Below are 20,341 nucleotides of genomic sequence, written 5' to 3'. Positions count from 1 at the left end.
TCTATTAGTTTCACAAGCTCTCTAAGAATGTTTCTTCTTTTACAAAATAAGTATGGATTTTGTTGTATGTCTTTAATATATATTAAATGTATTTTCTTATTTTGGTTCAAGGGAGTTAGAGTGTAGCATGTCCACTTTCAGTAATTTTGAAATCAAATGCAGAGCTGCATCTTTTCCTTAAAACTTTTCAAACAGGTCATGCTGAATGATTTCTTAACTTTGTTATGGTACAGGGGAAGCATTTGTTTAACTTTCATGATGATTTTATTTCTACTCTATCATAATTTTATGCCTATTTTTCCCCCATCCTTGTTCTTGTTATACATGTTTTCTTTTTCTTCTCTTCCTCCTCCTGCCTCCTTTTTTTTTTTTTTAAATATTTTTTCAGTATTTATGGATGAATCAAGCAATGCTGGTTGCTTTGTGATTATTGTTAATCCATTCCAGGCATTTGCTTCTAGCTTTAACTCCTCTACATAAGTTATCACCATGTAAGCAGTTAGAACTGTGGCAGTTATCTCACTGTCCCCAAACTGAGAAAGCATGCTGATCTCTTTGTTTCCATCATTAGTCACTATTAGATGTGTAGAACACATTTTTCAACATTTGTACATTTGTGATTTGTGACTTGGCTCTTTTCTTGTTTTAATGAAAATTGATATTTCTTTTTTATTTTTTTTTCTTTTGATAATTTTCTATATTTTCAGTGAGTTACAAAAGAGGGGAGGAATATAAAATTGCCTTTTTCTTTTAAAGAAAAGCCTCCATCAATATCTTTTGAATGATCACATAAATGAATATATGATTACTAATGAAGGTAGAACAATCATCTTTATTGTCAAAATGGCCAGTAGGGTAAAGAAACCAGTATCTTTTTTGTGGGTTTACTTCTCAAATGCTTTGACTGCTTAGCATTAAAATTTTAAAATATATTTTTAATTTTAAGGAAAAGTTTCAATTAGCAATAATCGCGCCTTGGATAAACCTCATTGGCTACGATACTGCCACTGCGCAAAGCTAATTTTAAGGAAAGGTATTAAGTTGTTTAACATGCGTGATAGTAAAAATAAATGTAAAATTCAACTTGCCGTAGTAACTGTAAATTTATTATAGAAATCACCATTGTTTATTTTGTACTATTGAAACAATAACAGTTTAGAAGACTCATCACATTTGAAAACATGTGAATATAAAGTGTATAGAAAATGAAGTGTTCTTTCCAAATAATAACATAATAGAATAAAAAAAAAATGGAGATGTTTTTATTCTCAAAAATTGAAGATTCTCAGTCTGATAGTTTAAATAAGTTAACAAGATAAAATACTATCTCTTACCTAAACATTGTGTCTCTGATTGCAGCTTTTCAAAGTATTGATTTTCCTGATGTGAAGTTTGTCAGTTTTACTCTCTTTGAATCACCATATTTTACTTATGCAGTATCACAGGCAAAATACAATAAATACATAAAATGATCAATAAGGAGCAAGCCAATTTAAATTTAAAATATTTGATTTGGTTTGAACTATCAGGCTGTGCTGTTTTCGTATTGTCAAAGGTGTTAGAACACTGAAACATTGCTGGGCAATTTATCATAAATGAATATATAGAATTTCTGAAGGACAGTTTGCCTTTTTACATCAAAACACACCAAAATGTGTAAATCTTTTGGCTCAGAAATTTTTCTTCCAGGAGTTTAATCATACAGAAATAATTATAGACATATACAAAGATTTGCCTATAAAGATGTTTTTTATTACAGCATTGTTTGGACTAGTGTTCAATTAGAAACCAAGAAAAAGACAACAGTCATTTGGTCAACAATTATAAAACAAACATGGGATGGAAATCTCCCAAACATTATAAGTAACTGTAGAAATGAAATATAATAAAACATATTAATAGATTATAAAATATTTTACATAAGTAAAATTTAGAGTAAAATTATATATTTTAGAGTAAAATTATGATACAGATATAAATTAAGGATATTAATTGAGTATATAATATGTACCAGAAACTGTGTCAGTGATAGGGGGTACAGAATACAAAATAATACAATAAAATTAAAAATTAAAAATAGTATATGCTTCCATCTCACATATTTCTAGTTTTATTAAGAAGACAACTATTAATGAACTATATAAGATATTATAAATGGAGACGTTATTTTTACTGAACTGAATGAAATGGTCCCCTTCTTATAATAATAGAAATTTTAGCTGGGACCAACTGAAATCCCTATTTTTCAGCCACACATAGCCACAAGAAGAGTAATATGACATGTTCAAACTGAATGATTTGTGCATAGTCTGTGTCATATCCTTAAGGGTGATGGGCATGCTTTCATTTCTCCTTTTTTTTCTCATCCATCTAACTAACATTGGAACATGGTAAGATGGCCTCTCTAGTACCATGCAGATGGGAGTAATTGACTAGGTATTGCAGAAAACAGGGTAAAAGGGTTTGGCTTGACCCTGTGGTTTAAATACCCAGCCTTTAACTACTTATATCTGATATGTGAGAAAGAACAAATTTTTATCTTGTTGAGGTCTTGTTTTTTTGGGTTCTGTCGAGCAGTCAAACATCCATGCTAATAAATATAGCATGCAGATTATCTGTTGCTCAATAAAGCATTGTCTAGTTGTAGCACTGACTGAAAGGATAATCTGTCAGACATCAAAGGAAGTGAGAATGGTTAGCTAATGTATAAGGTAGGAAACAGAACATACAGGGTGCTTTGGTTTTGTTTGGGTGGTAAGATAATCAAAACCAACCTAGATGATCATTTTGTTTTCCATCTTTGAGGATATCAGCACAGAATTAAAACCCAAGAAATAAATAAAAACCATCCCAGAATCCCATCTATGAGAGTCTGATTTGGGGATTATTCCCATTACCAAGTATAGGATTGCATTGACACTTGCATTGAGTCAGGAAAACAGACATCATTTCTTTTGTTTCATTTTGAAATAATTTATTTATACAAAAAGTAATGATAGTATAAAGAACTCCTATATATCGTTTACCCAGCTTCTTCTAATGTCAGTATCTGTTTAATCCTGGCACAGTTATCAAAACTAAGAAATTAATATTGGTACACAACACTATTAGTTAAACTACACACTATATTCAGATTTAATCAGCCTGCCCTCCCCCATAATACCCAAAGGTATTATACCTTTTTTGTTTTTTTTTTAAACCCGCTATTTAAATCAGACAGGTCTTTTTTTTTTTTTTTTTTTTTTAAGATTTTATTTATTTGACAGAGAGAGAGGGAACACAAGCGGGGGAAGCGGGACAGGGAGAAGCAGGCCTCCCACGGAGCAGGGAGCCCAGTGCAGGGCTCAATCCCAGCACCCTGGGATCATGACCTGGGCCGAAGGCAGACGCTTAACAACTGAGCCACCCAGGCGCCCCTATACCTTTGTTGTTGTTGTTGTTCCTCTTTCACGACCTTCTATACAGGAAACCATATTACATTTATAAGAGATAATCCCTTAATCTCAAGCTTTTAACATTTTTCAGTCTTTCCTTGTTTTTATGACCTTGAAACTTTTGAAGAAGGCTGATCAGTTATTACGTAGACTGTCCCACAGTTTGGGTTTGCCTGATTTTTCCCCTGACTAGATTGGGGTCATGATTTTCGAATACCACAGAGGTGAAGTACCTTCATATCAGAGACATATATTAACACAGTCTGATGATGTTAACCTTGATTATTTGGTTAAGGTGATGTCTCCTGGGTTTCTCCACTGTAAAATCACTTTTTTTTTTCCTTTTCCATACTCTATTTAAATGAATAATGAAGGGAGTCATTAAGTTCAATTGTCAGTCAAGGGGAGGGGAGTTAAATTCCACTTACTGCAAGAAGAATACCAAAGAGTTTGTAAATATATGTTAAAACAGTCACAGGAATTAATAAATATATTGGGGAGGAGATAAATTTGAAACTATGAAAAAATCCTGCTCTTTATTAAAGTTTTATCTTAATTTAGCATTCATCTGTAAATCTTGTATACAATAATTATTACAGTGGATTTCTGAAGATCACTTTCTATGTCCTTCTTTATACATTTATTGCTTGAAGTTCTTCTGTAGGAAAGTTTTATTCTTTCCCTCCATTGGCTCATTTATTCAATAATTTATTCATATGAATACAATTTCATGAATATTTTTGCTCAAATGTTTCAGTTTTGATCATTTGGAACTCTTTCAGGCTAACTCCTTTGCTCTTTTGGCATTCCCTGTTATTCATTTATTTGCTTGTCTAATTTATTTAGTCCTTATTTTGTTTTTAACATTTTTATTTATTTATTTGACAGAGAGATAGCAAGAGAGGGAACACAAGCAGGGAGAGTGGGAGAGGGAGAAGCAGGCTTCCCACTGAGCAGGGAGCCTAATGTGGGGCTCGATCCCAGGAACCTGGGATCATGACCTGAGCTGAAGGCAGACGCTTAACGACTGAGCCACCCAGGTGCCCCATAGTCCTTATTTTTTGATAAGCTTCAGGCTTATTTAGTTTTTTTCCTTGCCCCAGTCCTAGATTCAGTCATTTCTTCTTGAAACCCTGTTTATTAAAATTCATTAAAAAAATATATATATTGGTCTGCCTGGGTGGTTCAGTTGGTTAAGCTTCTGCCTTTGGCTCAGGTCATGATCCCAGGATCCTGGGATGGAGCCCACATAGGGCTTTTTGCTCAGCAGGGGAGCCTGCTTCTCCCTCTGCCTGCCACTAGCCCTGCTTGTGCTCTCTCTCTCTCTCTGACAAATAAATAAAATCTTTAAAAAAAATTTCTTTCTAGAGATTGTGTAGATTTATGTTTAAATTTAAGTCTGTGATAAATTTTGAGTTAAATTTTGTATAGTATGTGTATATGGGATACGTGTTGAATTTTGCTTTGTTTTTTGATTTTTGTGGGATTTTTGTGTTTTTAATATCTATCTATTTATTTTTGGCTACTTGCCTTTTTTAGGCCAAGGATATTTCCTTTCATTCTTAAAACAGGAGTTTTACAATACTTTTCTTACATCAATTGAGAACATTATATTTATATTCTATTAAAAAGGTGAACTGTATTGATTTCCCGATGTTAAATCAGTCTTGCATTCCTGGGATGAAACCGACTTGGTTGTAATATATTATTCAGTTTATATTATCCTGCATTTGAGTCATTAATATTTTCTTAAATCTTTATTGTTGAAGTTATCTGTGTTCATTTGTTTAACTTATACAGATCTCTTGGGATTATCTTTTCTTTCTTAAATGTGCTTTAGGCAGTCTGTGTATTTCAAGTATTGATATATTTCATCCAGGTTCTCAAATTTATAAGCATAAAATTATTTATTCTAGTTCCTTATCATGTTTTTAATTGGGCTCAGCAGCACTGCCTTTTTTTTCACATCTGGTACTGTGAAATATGTATTTGGTGGTAATGGTGGTGGTGTTTATATGGTTGATTAGCTTAGCTGGAGTACCATTTTTTTTTAAGAGTACCAATTTTATTCATCTTCCCCAAGAACCAGCTCTGATTTCATTATTATTTTCTGTTTCCTTTTGTCGTCAATTTTATTGATTTCTACTTTGTTCCCTTTGCATTATATTTGTTCTTCTTTTTCTAGTCTCTTAAGGGAGAAGTTTTGCTTAGTAATTGGAAATCTTTCTTATTTTCTAATATAAGCACTTAATTTTGTAAATCACCCTCTAAGCACTAATCTAGTTTTATACCACACATTTTAATATTTTTGTTTGTTTGGGTTTGTTTTTGGTTTTGTTTGGGGGGAGTTGTTTTTTTGTTTTGTTTTTTTGGTGGTGGTGATCCCTAGAGATAATCTGACTCTTCCAGCAATCCTAGCTGTATTGAACCATTGATTTTCTGAGAAGCTTGTTGGCATGCTGGTGGGAGCGTAGGAGTGGAAACATTTCCCTGAGGTACTGATAAAACCTCAGTCTTCCGTAGGCTTTCTGACCTTGTGTCTTGAGAATGTGGCCTTCAAAGCTGCTTCTGGTTCTCTATCAGATGTAACCATTTATTCATACCCTTACCCTTTGGGTAGAGTTTTTATTTTTCCTGTTTCTCTTCACAGATATAGCGAGTTTCCTCCCTTACTCTTGAGTATAATTTTCTTGCCTATTTCTCCACAGATTAAGGCCTTGTTTATCTGTTTTCTTTTTGTTTTTTGTAGTGTGGTGGCAAGGAGTAGAGAGTGACCAAGAGAGCCTAAAGTTCCCCACAAAGCAGTTACAATTCAGGCAGGCTAAATCCTGATGTTAGACCCTGGACCTCCTTTTTTGAGCATTTCCTTTAGAAAATTTTCAATTGTAAATTTTTTCTCTGCCCCTTTGAGATGTAAATCCTCTCCCATCCTCTTGCCAGTTTTACAGTCCAAGAATATCTTTTTCAAGAAACTGGAAGCATTTCTTTGAAATGTAATCAATCATCAAGGAAGGTAATACCCCTCTTTCTCAGTTTCTGTGGGAAGTGGGAGCCTAGCTTTGCTAAGCACTAATGAACAAGCACAGATGACCTAATTATGTTGATCAACATCCCCCCTTCACACACACACACAGAAGTCCTCCAGAATTTTTCCTATAGCTCACTCCAGGATTTAATCCCTCCCACTTTCTGCCCTACCCCTCTTCCCCTAGTGTTGATTTCAGTCTCTCTCCTCTGTTACAATATTCTTGACCCCTGTTGCAATAACCCTAAATAAAGTCTTCCTTGTGGTTTTTAATGTCTCATTAAAATTTTTCTTTGACAACAGGGGACATGGCTTTGGTGGACTTTAGGTAGTGGCAACTATTTTTCTGTAGCTAGCACTGTGTCCTAGGGAAAATTTTTCCAGGATTCCATCACCATCCCTGTGAGTACAATGAGAGGTTCCTGTAGGAAAATTCTGTAAGAGGGTGTGAATACAGCCCCCAGAGACTTCTTACTCTTACATTGATCCGTGCTCACTGTTTAGCAATTTTTAATCATTTTTGCCTGAATCTTATCAATGTATTTGGCGTTCAGTGACCTCTGTTCTAGGTCATCCCATGCTCTAATCCTGTTTATCCTTGTAGGTACCTACACTCTCCAGAGTTCAACTTAGTTTGCTTTACAACTTCAGTTCTCTCTTGTGTTCAAAGTAGTCATTATTTCTCAGCTTGTTCAGGTATCATCTTGTAATAAGGGTGCAAGGAACTCTCCTTCAGTTCTCTACAAATCTTATCAGAAACTGGAAATTTTTAACAGATAGAAAATAACATGATGATTTGAAAAATTGAAAAATGAAACCCTGAAAAGCTCCAGAAAATAGCTACCACATCTAAAGCTGGGGGGGGGGGGGGAACAGAAGGAAGAGGTTAGAACCTAGAGTCTTGTGTCTTGATCCCACAGATACAGGGCTCAGCTTTATGGGTGGAAGGTACTGCCAGGCAAGTGCTGTTGTCTGAGGATCTCAGAAGTGATGGTGAGGAGCCTGGACTTAGAGTTTTTTGGTTGAGGCCCCAGCTGGCTAGTGCTAACAGGAAATTGAAAACAACGGCTGCCATTTTAACTACCTATCCCTAGAGAGTGAGCACTGTTGCTAGAGTGATGCTGAGAAGAGCAGTGAGCAAATTAGATATATTATGATGACTCAAAGGTCTTCAGACTTTCAGTCTTTCTCTGTAGTGCTTGCTCTTAGTTAAATGTAGCAGTAATACAGCTAAAAAATAAAACAAAGGTGTAATCCCAGCCCCAGCACCATGAGTATTGAAAGATGGGTGTGAGACAGAGGAATAGCTCAGTAATCAGCATAAAAATGTCTTAATGTTGTTTTCAAAAGAAGATAGATACTATTCCATGCTATATATATTTTATATATATATATATATATATATATATATATATATAACATGGTTGTATGTTTTATATACATATAAAATCTACAAATTAAAATATTTTGCCTTGTTATATGACACTTTTTTAAAAAGATTTTATTTATGTATTTGACAGAGAGAGAGCACACAAGCAGGGGGAGCAGCAGAGGGAGAGGGAGAAGCAGGCTCCCCGCTGAGCAGGGAGCCCAATGCCAGGGTTCTTGATCCCAGGATCCTGGAATCATGACCTGAGTGGAAAGCAGCCACTTAACCAACTGAGCCACTCAGGCATCCCTATATGACACTTTTTTGACAGCAAGAATTTTACAGAGACATACACACAGAAAAAGAGAAATTACTGTGGTCCTTTTTTAAATTCTTTTTGGTTTTTGTTATTCTTACTAGCTAATTTTGTTTCATTGTTTGTACACCTTGATAGAGGAAATACCTTAATGCTAGAATCTAAAAAACTAAAATTTTAAGGCTGTTCAAATGACCGATCACTTCAACAGATGCATTCTCTAAGGGCAGGATTCTCCATGGCATAGTAAAGACAGTTTTGGAAAGCATATCATTAGAACTGTAATACCATATTCTCAGTACATCATGTCACATTATGGGGTGCATTATCCTTCTGCTGTGTGAATTTTATTCCCGTTACCACAAAGAGAAAATAGAAAATTAAACTTTAAGAGTTTGCTTTGTTTTAGGGCTTATAAATTATCATTGCTAATGAATTTTTATCAATATTACATGGAGAGAAAATACAGAAATTTTATGTATCTATTGCTTTTCAATTTTTCTACATCCAATGAATTTCAAATTACTCTTTCTAGAGCCATTTTATTTTGGTTTTCTTTTTCCCTTAAGAATAGTTTGTTCTTATAACAAATCATTTAAATGTTACTATATGAAAAGTTACTATATGAAAAGCTTTCCCAAAATGTGTATTGTGAAATTGTATATATAATGGTACTAAATGTTTGTTTGTTTGTTTTTTAAAGGGGGTGGGGGAGCAATATACACTCACACAGGAAATACAGTGTTCTTGAGTTGCATGCTTTGCTTCAGTAGCTGTCTTTTGTTCAGAACTTCAGCATACTTGCAGATCATTTACCATATGTTTGGTATACAAAACTAGCCCAGGCTATCTTTAAGCTACACCCATGACTGGGTAAGTAATCAGATTGCTAAAAAATGGACATAAAGGAGATACACACGAAGGATTTTTATCAAAAGTTGTTGTTCCACACATCACAACTAGAAATCTAATCGTGCTTGTATTCGTGCATCCATTTATCACACTTCAAAATTTACCATCTGTGTGAATTCTTATGTTTTTAATGTAGAAGTAAACCTTCACAGTAGATGTGTATATAAGCAGGGACTTACAATTCAAAAACGAAAATAAAATCAAAGCAAAATATCATTGAACATTTTGTTTTGGTGGTGGTGGGTGATAATCCTATTTAACTTTTAAATTTATAACCTTGGTTAATTTATTTAAGTTTTGTGACCCAGCTTCAGTGACCCAACTTCAAATATCTTAAAAAAAATGGCAAAGTGGAAAAAGTAAAACAATATTTATTTTACAGAAAATGGAGAATTTATCTGTAAACCATTTGAGACCTTTTTGTATTTACTTTTGGAATTAGGGAGAATTTAAGAAACCATATCTGTTTTACTATATGTGTCAGTATACATGAATGATAAATCACAGTTCATAGTTTGAGGAATCTCAAAGGATGTGTGTAAGCGTGCTTGTATATGAGTAACAATTAATGTTATTCCCTATAAGAGCCATGTTCACTGATACATTCCTTCAAGAGATTGTCTTCTCAAAAATACAGCTTATACATGCATTTAATTTTTAAGTAAAGAAAATGGTAAGTGTACATATGGAATAGTGCTAAAATCACCTTAAAAATATATATGATAAAATGTGCAATGAAAATATATATTTCAAATGAAAATAATAAGTGATCAAAACTATTTTCAAAGATATTAGAAATCCATAATTTATTATTTTAAAATTGCTTTCCAGTTTTTGCTTTTTATCTTAAGAGTTATTATTCTAAGTTGTTGAATACCTTATAAGCACTCAATGCATGCTTATTGAGATGAAACAAACTTAAAAATTGGATATTTTTACTCAAAAACAATAATAAATAATACAACAATAAATGATGTATCACAGACAGAATTTCAAAATAGTAAAACAGTATTTTTTAAAAAGCGGTAATTTTATTTTGGGCAAAATGACTTCAAACCCTCGGTTGAAATATTCTCATTGAGAGTGGATTAACAGAGAAGTTTATGCCAAAATTGTGTGATTGAGTGAGGGAGGAAGGAGAACCAACATCTGCTGAACCTTTAGGAAAACTTCATTGAGATAAAGTTATATAAACTTACCATCTTCTGTGTTTTCATAAGTGAAGTTATAAAAAACATTCATTGAGGTTTTTTTTTCTTGCTGCAAAATGTTAGCAATAAGAGAATTAGAGATGATCCCTGCCTAATATACTCAAGAAATTACTGAGAAAGTGACTATGACACACTTATATTATTATTTGATAATAGTTGTCATTAAGTACTTGGTAATCATTTCATAATTATGGTTAGTCATACATAATGTTATAATGGAGCATATCTGAACAAAATGACCAATGAATTTTTCTCATATGGCATTTAAATAATTGGTACATGAATATGGATTTTTGATAATTATTGAAAATAGTGACAGTATGCAATATATAGTTGATTTTTGTTTTCATTTGTACTTTGACTACAATCCTCAAATTTAGTCCATTGGTTAGAACCAAAATTCCTCACTTACCTTAGTTTTCCTTTGGGGCACAGGATATTCTCTACTTATGCCCCAAGTGCATGTAGTATTAGAGATCCTGTATCTCAACCAATATTCACCTGACTCCTACACAGTAAGTGAAAATTTGTACCTTGTGTTGCTGATCTATGAAACTAATTAGATATAATAATATTTGCAATTGTCTTATCATAGTTTAATTATCCACATGCCTGAGATCCTTGTCTTTCACCTGTCTTCTGGGTTACATCTCTAAAACTATGTAACGTCCTGCAATCTCTGTCTATATACACAGGGGAGATGTTGCCTTGTTTCAGTTTGTTGCCATTCATAACTAATGCAGGAATGAAGAAGGACCATCCTGCTTCCCATTAGAGACTCTGCTGTGCCCCCCTTCCCACTGCAGTTCCTGCAAGTAGAAAATGTTCTGTTTAAGAGAAAGATAGAAAGAGAGGGGAAAGAAAGAAAGAAAAGAAAGAGAAAAAGAAAGAAGAGAAAGAAGAGTTTGAAGAAAAGTGGCATAACACAAGCATTTATTGCCTTTGGAAGTTGTTCAGCTACAGGACACCTGAAGTGTGGTCACTGGGGGACCAATGACTTCCCTAAAGTGATTTGAGCAGAGTGAATAGCTGGAAGGACATGGATTTCAAAATAGAAAGGACAGCCAAAATAGCAAAACAAGAAGTGTGAAGCTGAGTGATTACAGAATATAAAGCTACATCACATGGAAAGCCCTAGTCAGGAACTAGAGTATTAATCATGTCAAATACATTATTTACTGGTGATCTTTAAAGGAGGAGTAATATTGGATGATGACCTCAATGTTATACCTTGCTTTAGTTACTCAATTTGTAGAGAAACATTTACTGACCTTCCAATTAATGAAAGGTTTTAGAAAAAACTACCTTAAAAATAACATTTTCAATATTTGCATTTTTGCTATTCAAAACACATTTTTAGGGACTGGAAATATTGTAAAATTATGTAATTATAAAAAGTACGAGATTCTTTTTACATGAGGGAATGCTTTGATTTTTAGGAAAATTTATAGATAAAAATATTAGGAAAACAGTGTTCATTGAGGATGTGTTGAATTTTATCAACATGAATATATAATTGCTCCATGTGCTAAAGTATGTTTAATTATTTTTCCACATTTTCATTAACACTATAACTTAAAATGTCTCTTGAATATTTGAAGAATCAAGATACCCTTTTACTGAATGTAATGTTTTTCTAGATGGAGGGAAACATAACCTGATTTATCAAACTCGGCTTAATGGATTTGTGGATTTTTAAATATACCCTGTAAATTATATTTGTAACAAAACATTTTTGAAGGGATTTTATTTTAAACTGGAAGTGTTTTTAAAAAATAATATAGTTAAGTGTTTATAATTTTTATCTCTCTAGTGTTCAAAAAATTGATAGTATGCTTATTTCAAACCTCTTTTACCTAGAAACTTACAGTGAAAAATTATTTTCACATTCTGTGAAACTAGATTTCCATTTACTTGCATCAAATATTTAAAAGTGCTTTTGGCAGGTATTTAATTTGAAATGTAGGCTCATATCTAAGTAGGAGAGTCAATTAATATGGGAAAAGCTGTCAGATTCAGAGGACTCCTTCCTTCCTTCCTTCCTTCCTTCCTTCCTTCCTTCCTTCCTTCCTTCCTTCCTTCCTTCGTTCCTGCCTTCCTGCCTCCATGCCTCCCTCCTTCCTTCTCTTCTTCCTACCTTGATTGTTTCTTTCCCTTCCTTTCTTTCCCTCTCTCCCTCTCTTCCCTTTGTTCCTTCTCTTCCTTCCTCTTTCTCTTTCTTCCTTTTCCTCTTTCTTTCTTTCTTGGGCATGATTATGGACCATCTATATGTAAGCTATTTAAAGAGCAAGTTGTAACAGAGGGATGGAAGACAGTGAAAAGTAATAAGACTAATGGATTGTAACTCTCAGTGGAGGTTGATTAATTACCAGTTTCTGGTTACTAGATCAAATGTGGTTGATGGGTAAGTGACAGAGGTTTCAGAGTGAGATGTTTCAAGTTGAGACTATGGAAAAGATCCTGTTTGGGTAATGACAATGTCCCAGGCATTACCATGGGTGAGAATGACTAGAATGAGAAGGGAGACAGGATCATTCAAAGACTGGAGGTGAAGGATCTCAGCTACCAAAGCATTTGTAAGATTATCTTCTCTTAAGTACAAATCACTAAGAATTATGACATTTGTATTAGAGTGAGAGTGAGACAGGGTAAAGCTTTTGAGGAATTGACTAGAACCTATCTAGTGCCCATAGATAAATAGAGGGAATAGTGCATAGAGTATTCTGATGATATGAGATTCCAGACTTGGTTTTCAAAATGATGAAAGCATAGGGCGCCTAGGTGGCTCAGTCGTTAAGCATCTGCCTTCGGCTCAGGTCATGATCCCAGGGTCCTGGGATCGAGTCCCACATTGAGCTCCCTGCTCGGCAAGAAGCCTGCTTCTCCCTCTCCCATTCCCACTGCTTGTGTTCCTGCTCTCGCTATCTCTCTCTCTGTCAAATAAATAAATAAAATCTTTAAAAAAAAAAAAAATAAATTAAAAAAAAAAGATGATGAAAGCATAACCATCTAGAAGCTGCAGTTGGAAGCAAAAAGGACATATACTCCTTTGATACATGAAATAGTGGCCACCCAAAGTTGTCCGTGACCTAATCCTTGGAACCTGTGAATATATTCCCTTATATGGCAAAAGTGACTTTGCAGATGTAATTAAGCTAAGGATCTTGAGAGGGGTAAACTCTCCTGGATCATCCTGGTGGGCCAAATTTCAAGGGCTCTTATAAGAGGAAGGCAAGAGGGTTGAGTCAGTGAGGGAGACGTGATGACAGAAACAGAGGTCTGAGTAATGAAACCAGGAGACAAGGAGTTTGGGAAGCCTCTAGAATCTGGAAAAGGAGAGGAACGGATTCTCCCCTTCAGGCTCAAGAAGGCACCCACCTCTGCCAGATTGCTTTAGATTTCTAACCTCCCAAACTGTATGGTAATAATTTTGTGTTGTTTTAAACCACTATATTTGTGGTAATTTGTCACAACAATTTGTGACTGGGAAATTGATAAGAATTTCAATAGGAAACTGATAAAACCCCACAGTGGAACACAGTTTAGGAAGGAAAACACATACCACCTGATAGGGCTATAAATGAGGCAGTATCCTCCAGAGACAGCTGGATTTCACTTAGAGCAAGAACATGAAGATGTCATAAAGCAAGTGAAGAGGAGATTGGGGAAATATTTCAGGAGTTTGGGAGGAGTGGAAGCTGAGCTCACAAAAGGGGTGTATATAGACTAGTATAGGAGTAAGAATCTGGGGTAATGGGGGTGAACTAGGCTTCTAATGTTGCCTGACAAAATGAGGAAATAGAGGACAAATGAAATAAGTATTTATGGCACAAGACCACCATGGTGGTGAAGTAAGAGTGGCATGGAATGCAGGGTGGCCTTTCAAGGAATAATCATATTTGACCATGGAATCATGGAGGCAAAGATAGAGTGGTCTTAAATGGAACATCCAGAACTCTCAGTCTCTCTTCTTATTATAAAACTATGCAAAATTATGAGACTTTCTCTTCAGACCTGCCAATAGATAGCATAAAAGATGAAGGAGAAACTAATTAAATAAGCAGCGCATACACAGTATAATCTAAGGAGTGTAAGTAAATCATCCTTTGCATCTGGGTTTTAAAAGGGGGTATTGGGGGTCACCTGGGTGGCTCAGTCAGTTAAGCATCTGCTTTCGCCTCAGGTCATGATCTCAGGGTCTTGGGATTAAGCCCTGCATCAGCTTCCTGCTTGGCGGGGGGCCTGCTTCTCCCTCTCCAGCTCCCCCTCCTTGTGTGTATGCTCTCTCTCTCTCTCTTTCTCTCTCTCTGTCAAATCAGTAATTCAATCAGTCTTAAAAAACAAAAACAAAGGGGTATTGGGTAGCTTTATGGGTTTGGGAGAAAAGAGTTTGCTGAATCATGACATGTTATATGGAGGCTTATAAGCAGAACCAGGAATGATAGACATTTGAAATTTGTATTAGACCTATCTGTTTGAATTTAAGAGAGAAAGGGATCATGAGGTGTTGCGCACAAGAATTATATGAAGCAATACTTACCGATAGCAATGAAAAACTATGGCTGTTTCTCTCCATGTTGAGAACCAGAACTCTGGCTAGGAGTTTAGCTGAACTTTGGAAAAGCTTGATTTTTATGTGTATTTTTATAAGGCAAATTGCTAAGTAATATGGATCCCTCAAATAAAAGATAGCATTCAAAGAGCTTTAAGTAAGAGACCAATGTATGCAAGTAAAATTGCACTTTTAACAATGGTGATGAAAAAAGAAAAATGGTGCCTGATGATTCCTCATAGTCTTTCCTTTTGAAAAAAGAGTGTCTTATTTTACTGCATGCTTTCAGTACAATATGTTAGTCCATGAATTTTGTAGAAGATGAATCCATAGGAAATTATCAGAACAGCAATATAGGTCCCAAAGCCTAAATTCAATAGCAGTTGTACATGTATTAGTTCAGCAAGCAGTACTGGATTTTCACAAACATGCTGACTTACGATGACCAAAATGAGAAATGAATAACCAGCAATGGAGCCTGGATAGCAATAAGTGGAAGTCGGCAGATGGTGCGTGAATATCACACTGGCACTGGAAAATAGCAGAACAGACAGCCATGCTTACTATGATGACAGATTGACTGACTAGAAAAGCTTGAATGCGCTTGTGGTGTTTTCCATAGTGTTTTAATTGGACACATAAAAGTTCATATTAAGCTCCGTATCAGTTAAAAATGATCAGTCAAATTCAACTTAGTGTTGACTTGGTATATCTGTTCATTGTGTGTCTGTGTGTGGGAGGGGGAAATCTATATGCTAATTAGCATAGAAAATGATCTATTTTTACATCATTCAACAGATACTAATGGTTTAGTGGATGTACTTTGAAATAAAATTAAGTGACCCAGAAAAGCATGAATGTTATACTACTAATTTTATGTGATATACTGCTTATGATAAAATGTGAAGTTTAATTATTTTCAAAGAAAATATAGCCAATAACATGATTTAGGCGGAAGCGTTGTTCATCTCTACAGTACTCCAAAAAGTTGCATTAAATCATCCAAACAATGGCTATCTGTATACTATAATGATGTGTCAACTTGTCTATAAATTTGCAGGTGAGTCAAAGGTGAATTAAGAAATGCAGGCTATCTAGATAAGTAAACCTCATGGTGCTTGAATTTAAATGATCAGTGACAAAACACAATATTTTAGGAACATGAAGAAATATCCATTCAAGGAACACATCAATAATATAATTTGAAGATATGATATACAGGGATGAAAATAATGTATCTCTTAAAGTTTTCAAATATTGTCATGTATCTTCAAAGTATTATTCAAATAATTATGCAAGAAATCCTCGACTTCATGCATTTATTGTATATTATCTCTTCTGACCTATGCAGATAAGCTGTAAATAAATGGGGGGGTCAAACTATGGCATACTATCAATATTATATATAATACATGGTTGACAATGTATGAGCTTGAGAAGCAGTGAACACCCTTGCTCTTCAGTTTCTTGATCCACTCACAATTCACAGAAATAATCATTTGTGAAAAAGTCTAATTCACATTTTTATATGGAGTTTAGTACAATTTTTAAAAATATTTTGAATAAGGGGCGCCTGGGTGGCTCAGTTGATTAGGCGTCTGTCTTCAGCTTGGGTCATGGTCCCAGGATCCTGGGATCGAGCCTCACATCGGGCTCTCTGCTAAGCGGGAGCCTGCTTCTCCCTCTCCCTGCCACTCCCCCTGCTTGTACTCTCTCTCTGTCAAATAAATAAATGAAATCTTTAGAAAAAAATATTTTGAATAAAATTATATAATGAAAGTCTGAGTTTTAAGAAATCATCATCTTATAATCAATGAATAATTCAGTATTTGTTATTTTGATGAATGTATGTAATACTTAAAATTCAGCAACAAGTATATTTTTTAGTGTCATACTGGGAAGAAATATGGTTGTGAAATATTTAGAGACTTTGGCAGGATTTCTGTCTTTCAAGGTAAAAATTGTGACATCTGGTTCTTGATCCCAAGCAATATATATTAAACTGACTAATACAGGGTGCCTGGGTGGCTCAGTTGGTTAAGCGACTGCCTTTGGCTCGAGTCGTGATCCTGGAGTCCCGGGATCGAGTCCCACATTGGGCTCCCTGTTGAGCGGGGAGTCAGCTTCTCCCTTTGACCCTCCCCCTCTCGTGCTCTCTCTCTCTCAAATAAATAAATAAAATCTTTAAATAAATAAATAAATAAATTGACTAATACATTTGACTAATGTGTTGTTTAATACTTTCCTGGATCCTGTGTACTGAGTTATGTCCATATAGGCTTAGCCAAATCTATAAAACCAATTTGGAGATATAATGAAGATGCTCTGTTGTTAACCATAAACTCCACTGTCAGTGTTAAGGGACCTTTTTATGTGCCATCTGCAGATAGCATCCAATATACTTAAACAGGCTATGCAAGAATGATCTTTTTCAGGAATTTAGTTAGAGAAAGTCCAAAATAGCAAATTAAAGAATAAATAAAAATTGCTTTTTGAGAGTAACAACAAGAATCAAAGTAGTATGTGTTGTTCGCTATTTACTGGTGGAGAGATAAAGTTATTACCAAATACTGTTATCATGTTATCACCTTCACAGTTTAAAAAAGAAATGAGTGTCTCCCAAACAGTTTCTAATGTTCAATCCAGCTATCCAAATGTCTTCGTATCTGTTATAATTTCCTAAAGATATTCATCTGTGTCACCCTTATTGACTATGTCATAATGTCTCATTTATTTTACTTAATTTCAGACTAGTATCAGGTGTCATTTAGCTTCCATGTACTTGACACATTTTTTTTTAAGATTTTATTTATTTGACAGAGACACAGCGAGAGAAGAAACACAAGCGGGGGGTGGGGGGGGGCGGGGGGGAGAGGGAGAAGCAGGCTTCCCGCTGAGCAGGGAGCCTGATGCGGGGCTCAATCCCAGGACCCTGGGATCATGACCTGAGCCGAAGGCAGACGCTTAACGACTGAGCCACACAGGCACCCCTACTTGACACATTTTTTATAAAGAATTAATATAACAGAATACCCAATCCTTTTCCTGTTATTGAGGAAAAGTGAAAAGAGATCTACAGAAAGATTGGTAATATGAATTACTGTGAAGATGTGCTAAAAAAGGTTAAACAAAATAATGTTCCTTTGATTATTAGAATTTTAAAGTAGCAGTGAGATTAAAGAAATATCACCCAAACTGAAATTTAGTGACTAAAGTTTTGAGAGAAACAGAGAGACACACTTCAGGAAATAGACGAACCTTAGGATTGACTCTTCAATCAGTTCTCAAATCAGAAATAACATCCATCTTCTTTAAATAAGAAAAAATTTAAAAAAAGGAAAAGGAGATTAATAGCTAAGATGGCAACATAATTGGAGGACCCTAGGCTCATCTTATTCTTAGAACACAACTAAATAAATAACTATTCATTCTGAAAACCCAATAACTAGACCTAAGGAGTAGTAGAATAAACTCCAGAACTAGGAGGAGAGAAGTGGCCACACCAAGGAAGGTAGGAAGTGTGGAGATGTGGTTTGGGGGAAAATGGGATCACGGGTGCTGTGGAGGAAAGGGAACCCTGGTTGTGGAGAAAGGTGAGATGGAGAGGAGCACACAGGAGAATGAATGCACAAGGAGAACACTTCCCTAAAGCCATTGGCTAGGAAAACAAGAGGGGCTGATTTTCGTGAGTTTTTACAACCAGTCGGGCTCCAAGACTGGAGTTTTAAAAAAGGTCAGCAGGCTTGGCTGCAATAGAGTCTTGAGGGCACTGCCCTACTCCTGGAGAGAAGGCCAGCAAACACCCCGGGGGCAGATGGCTCGTTCTGAGGAATGCCTAAGGCACACGTGGGAAGATTGTTCGCCTTTCTTGGAGTGCATCTGTGAGAGGTGCCATTCACAGAGACATCTCTCCGGGGACAAAAAGAGCTGGTGGGCGCCATTTCCCTCCTCTGCCCTTCAGCATAGGTACAGAATGACCTGCCCAGGGCAGCTCAGCCTGACACTGGCTACCTAGCCTGCTTGTTCCAAGACCCACCCCTGCACTCTGGTGCATCTTCCCTTCTTAGTCAAAACTGCATCCATCCCAGTGGGGTGAGACCCTACCCAGGAAACTAGCACAGGCTCCTGCCCACACCATGTTCCTAAAGTTTGGAGTTTTAAAAGTCATCAGGTTTGGTTGGGATAGAGCCCAGAGGGCACTGCTCTGCTCCTGGAACAAAGGCAGGCAAACAACCCGGAGACAGACAGTGTGAAAATGGCAATCTTCTGAAAAATGCCACAGATGCACAGGAGGGAGATTATTTCTTCTTCTGGGAGTGCTTCCCTGAGACCAGTAAGCACAGAGACCCCTTTCCAGGGACAAAGGAATTGGCTGGTGCTATTTACCTCCCCCTCCCCTCAGCATAAACACAGAACCACCTGCAGTAAACAGCACAGTGCCCACACTTAACTGCCTAACCTTCTGCCCCCCTGTTCTTCCCAGGTACTGCCCTTCTCGAGGAAGTGTGCCTCAGTCCCAGCACAGCAGGCCCCTTCCCTAGAAGACCAGCAGAAATCCCCACCCACACCATGTTTCCCGACCAGAGTGCTGCAAGGCTTCAGTTCTAGTGGAAGTAGCATCAGGTCTCTTTAACATCAGACCAGAGCACACCTAGTTTAAACTCACCACTCTGGCCAACGTCCAAACACTGCAGGCAAGAAGAGCCTTTGCAGATGACTGGAGTAAAGAATAGAGCAGCCAAAATATAGCAGCAGGGCACACGCAGCACACACCAGAGACACTCCCTGAAACACCAGGCCCTGGACACTGTATGACCTCTTCATAAAGCCATTACTCTCAGGAGCAGGAAACATAACAGGCTTTTCTAACACACAGAAGAAGACAGAGACTTGGACGAAATGCCGAGACGGAGGAATTCATCCCAAATGAAAGAACTAGATAAGGTCAAGGCCAAAGATCTAATCAAAACAGATATAAGCAATATGCCTGATGGAGAATTTAAAGCAACACTCATAAGGATGCTTGCTGGGCTTGAGAAAAAAAATGGAAGACTTCAGGGAGACCCCTAATGCAGAGATAAAAGAGTTAAAAAACAAATGAAAAATGCAATAACTGAGATTCAACGCCAACTGGAGTAATGAACAAAAGGATAGAAGCAGCAGAGGAACGAACAAGTGATATAGAAGATAAAATAATGGAAAATAATGAAGCTGAACAAAAGAGAAAAAGAACTATGGAACATGAGAATAGACTTAGGGAACTCAGTGACTCCATCAACCATAATAACATATGTATCATAGGAGTCCCAGAAAATGGAGAGGAGAGGGAGGAGAAAATTTAATTGAGGAAATAATAGCTGAAAAATTCCCTAATCTGGGGAAGGAAACAGACATCCAAATCCAGGAGGCACAGAAGACTCCAATCAAAATCAACAAAAGCAGGCCAACACCTGCTTTTATAGCCATAAAGAAAAATTCCTAAAAGTAGAAAGACAAAAGAAATCCCTAACTTAAAGGGAAGA

The 20,341-nt window shown here is 36.1% G+C and overlaps 1 pseudogene; it reads right to left on the bottom strand.

Annotated features, from left to right (window-relative positions):
* Window positions 1-896: 896 nt before the first annotated feature.
* LOC123853367 (U4 spliceosomal RNA) lies at window positions 897-1,019 on the bottom strand (annotated as a pseudogene).
* Between the last annotated feature and the right edge of the window lie 19,322 nt (window positions 1,020-20,341).

The sequence above is a fragment of the Mirounga angustirostris genome, unplaced genomic scaffold (assembly GCF_029215605.1).
Source record: "Mirounga angustirostris isolate CCGP_5_RB_7025 unplaced genomic scaffold, mMirAng1.0.hap1 SCAF_14, whole genome shotgun sequence".
Taxonomy (NCBI): Eukaryota; Metazoa; Chordata; class Mammalia; order Carnivora; family Phocidae; genus Mirounga; species Mirounga angustirostris.
Note: the sequence above shows the minus strand (reverse complement) of the source record. Positions and strands in the feature narration are given on the sequence as shown.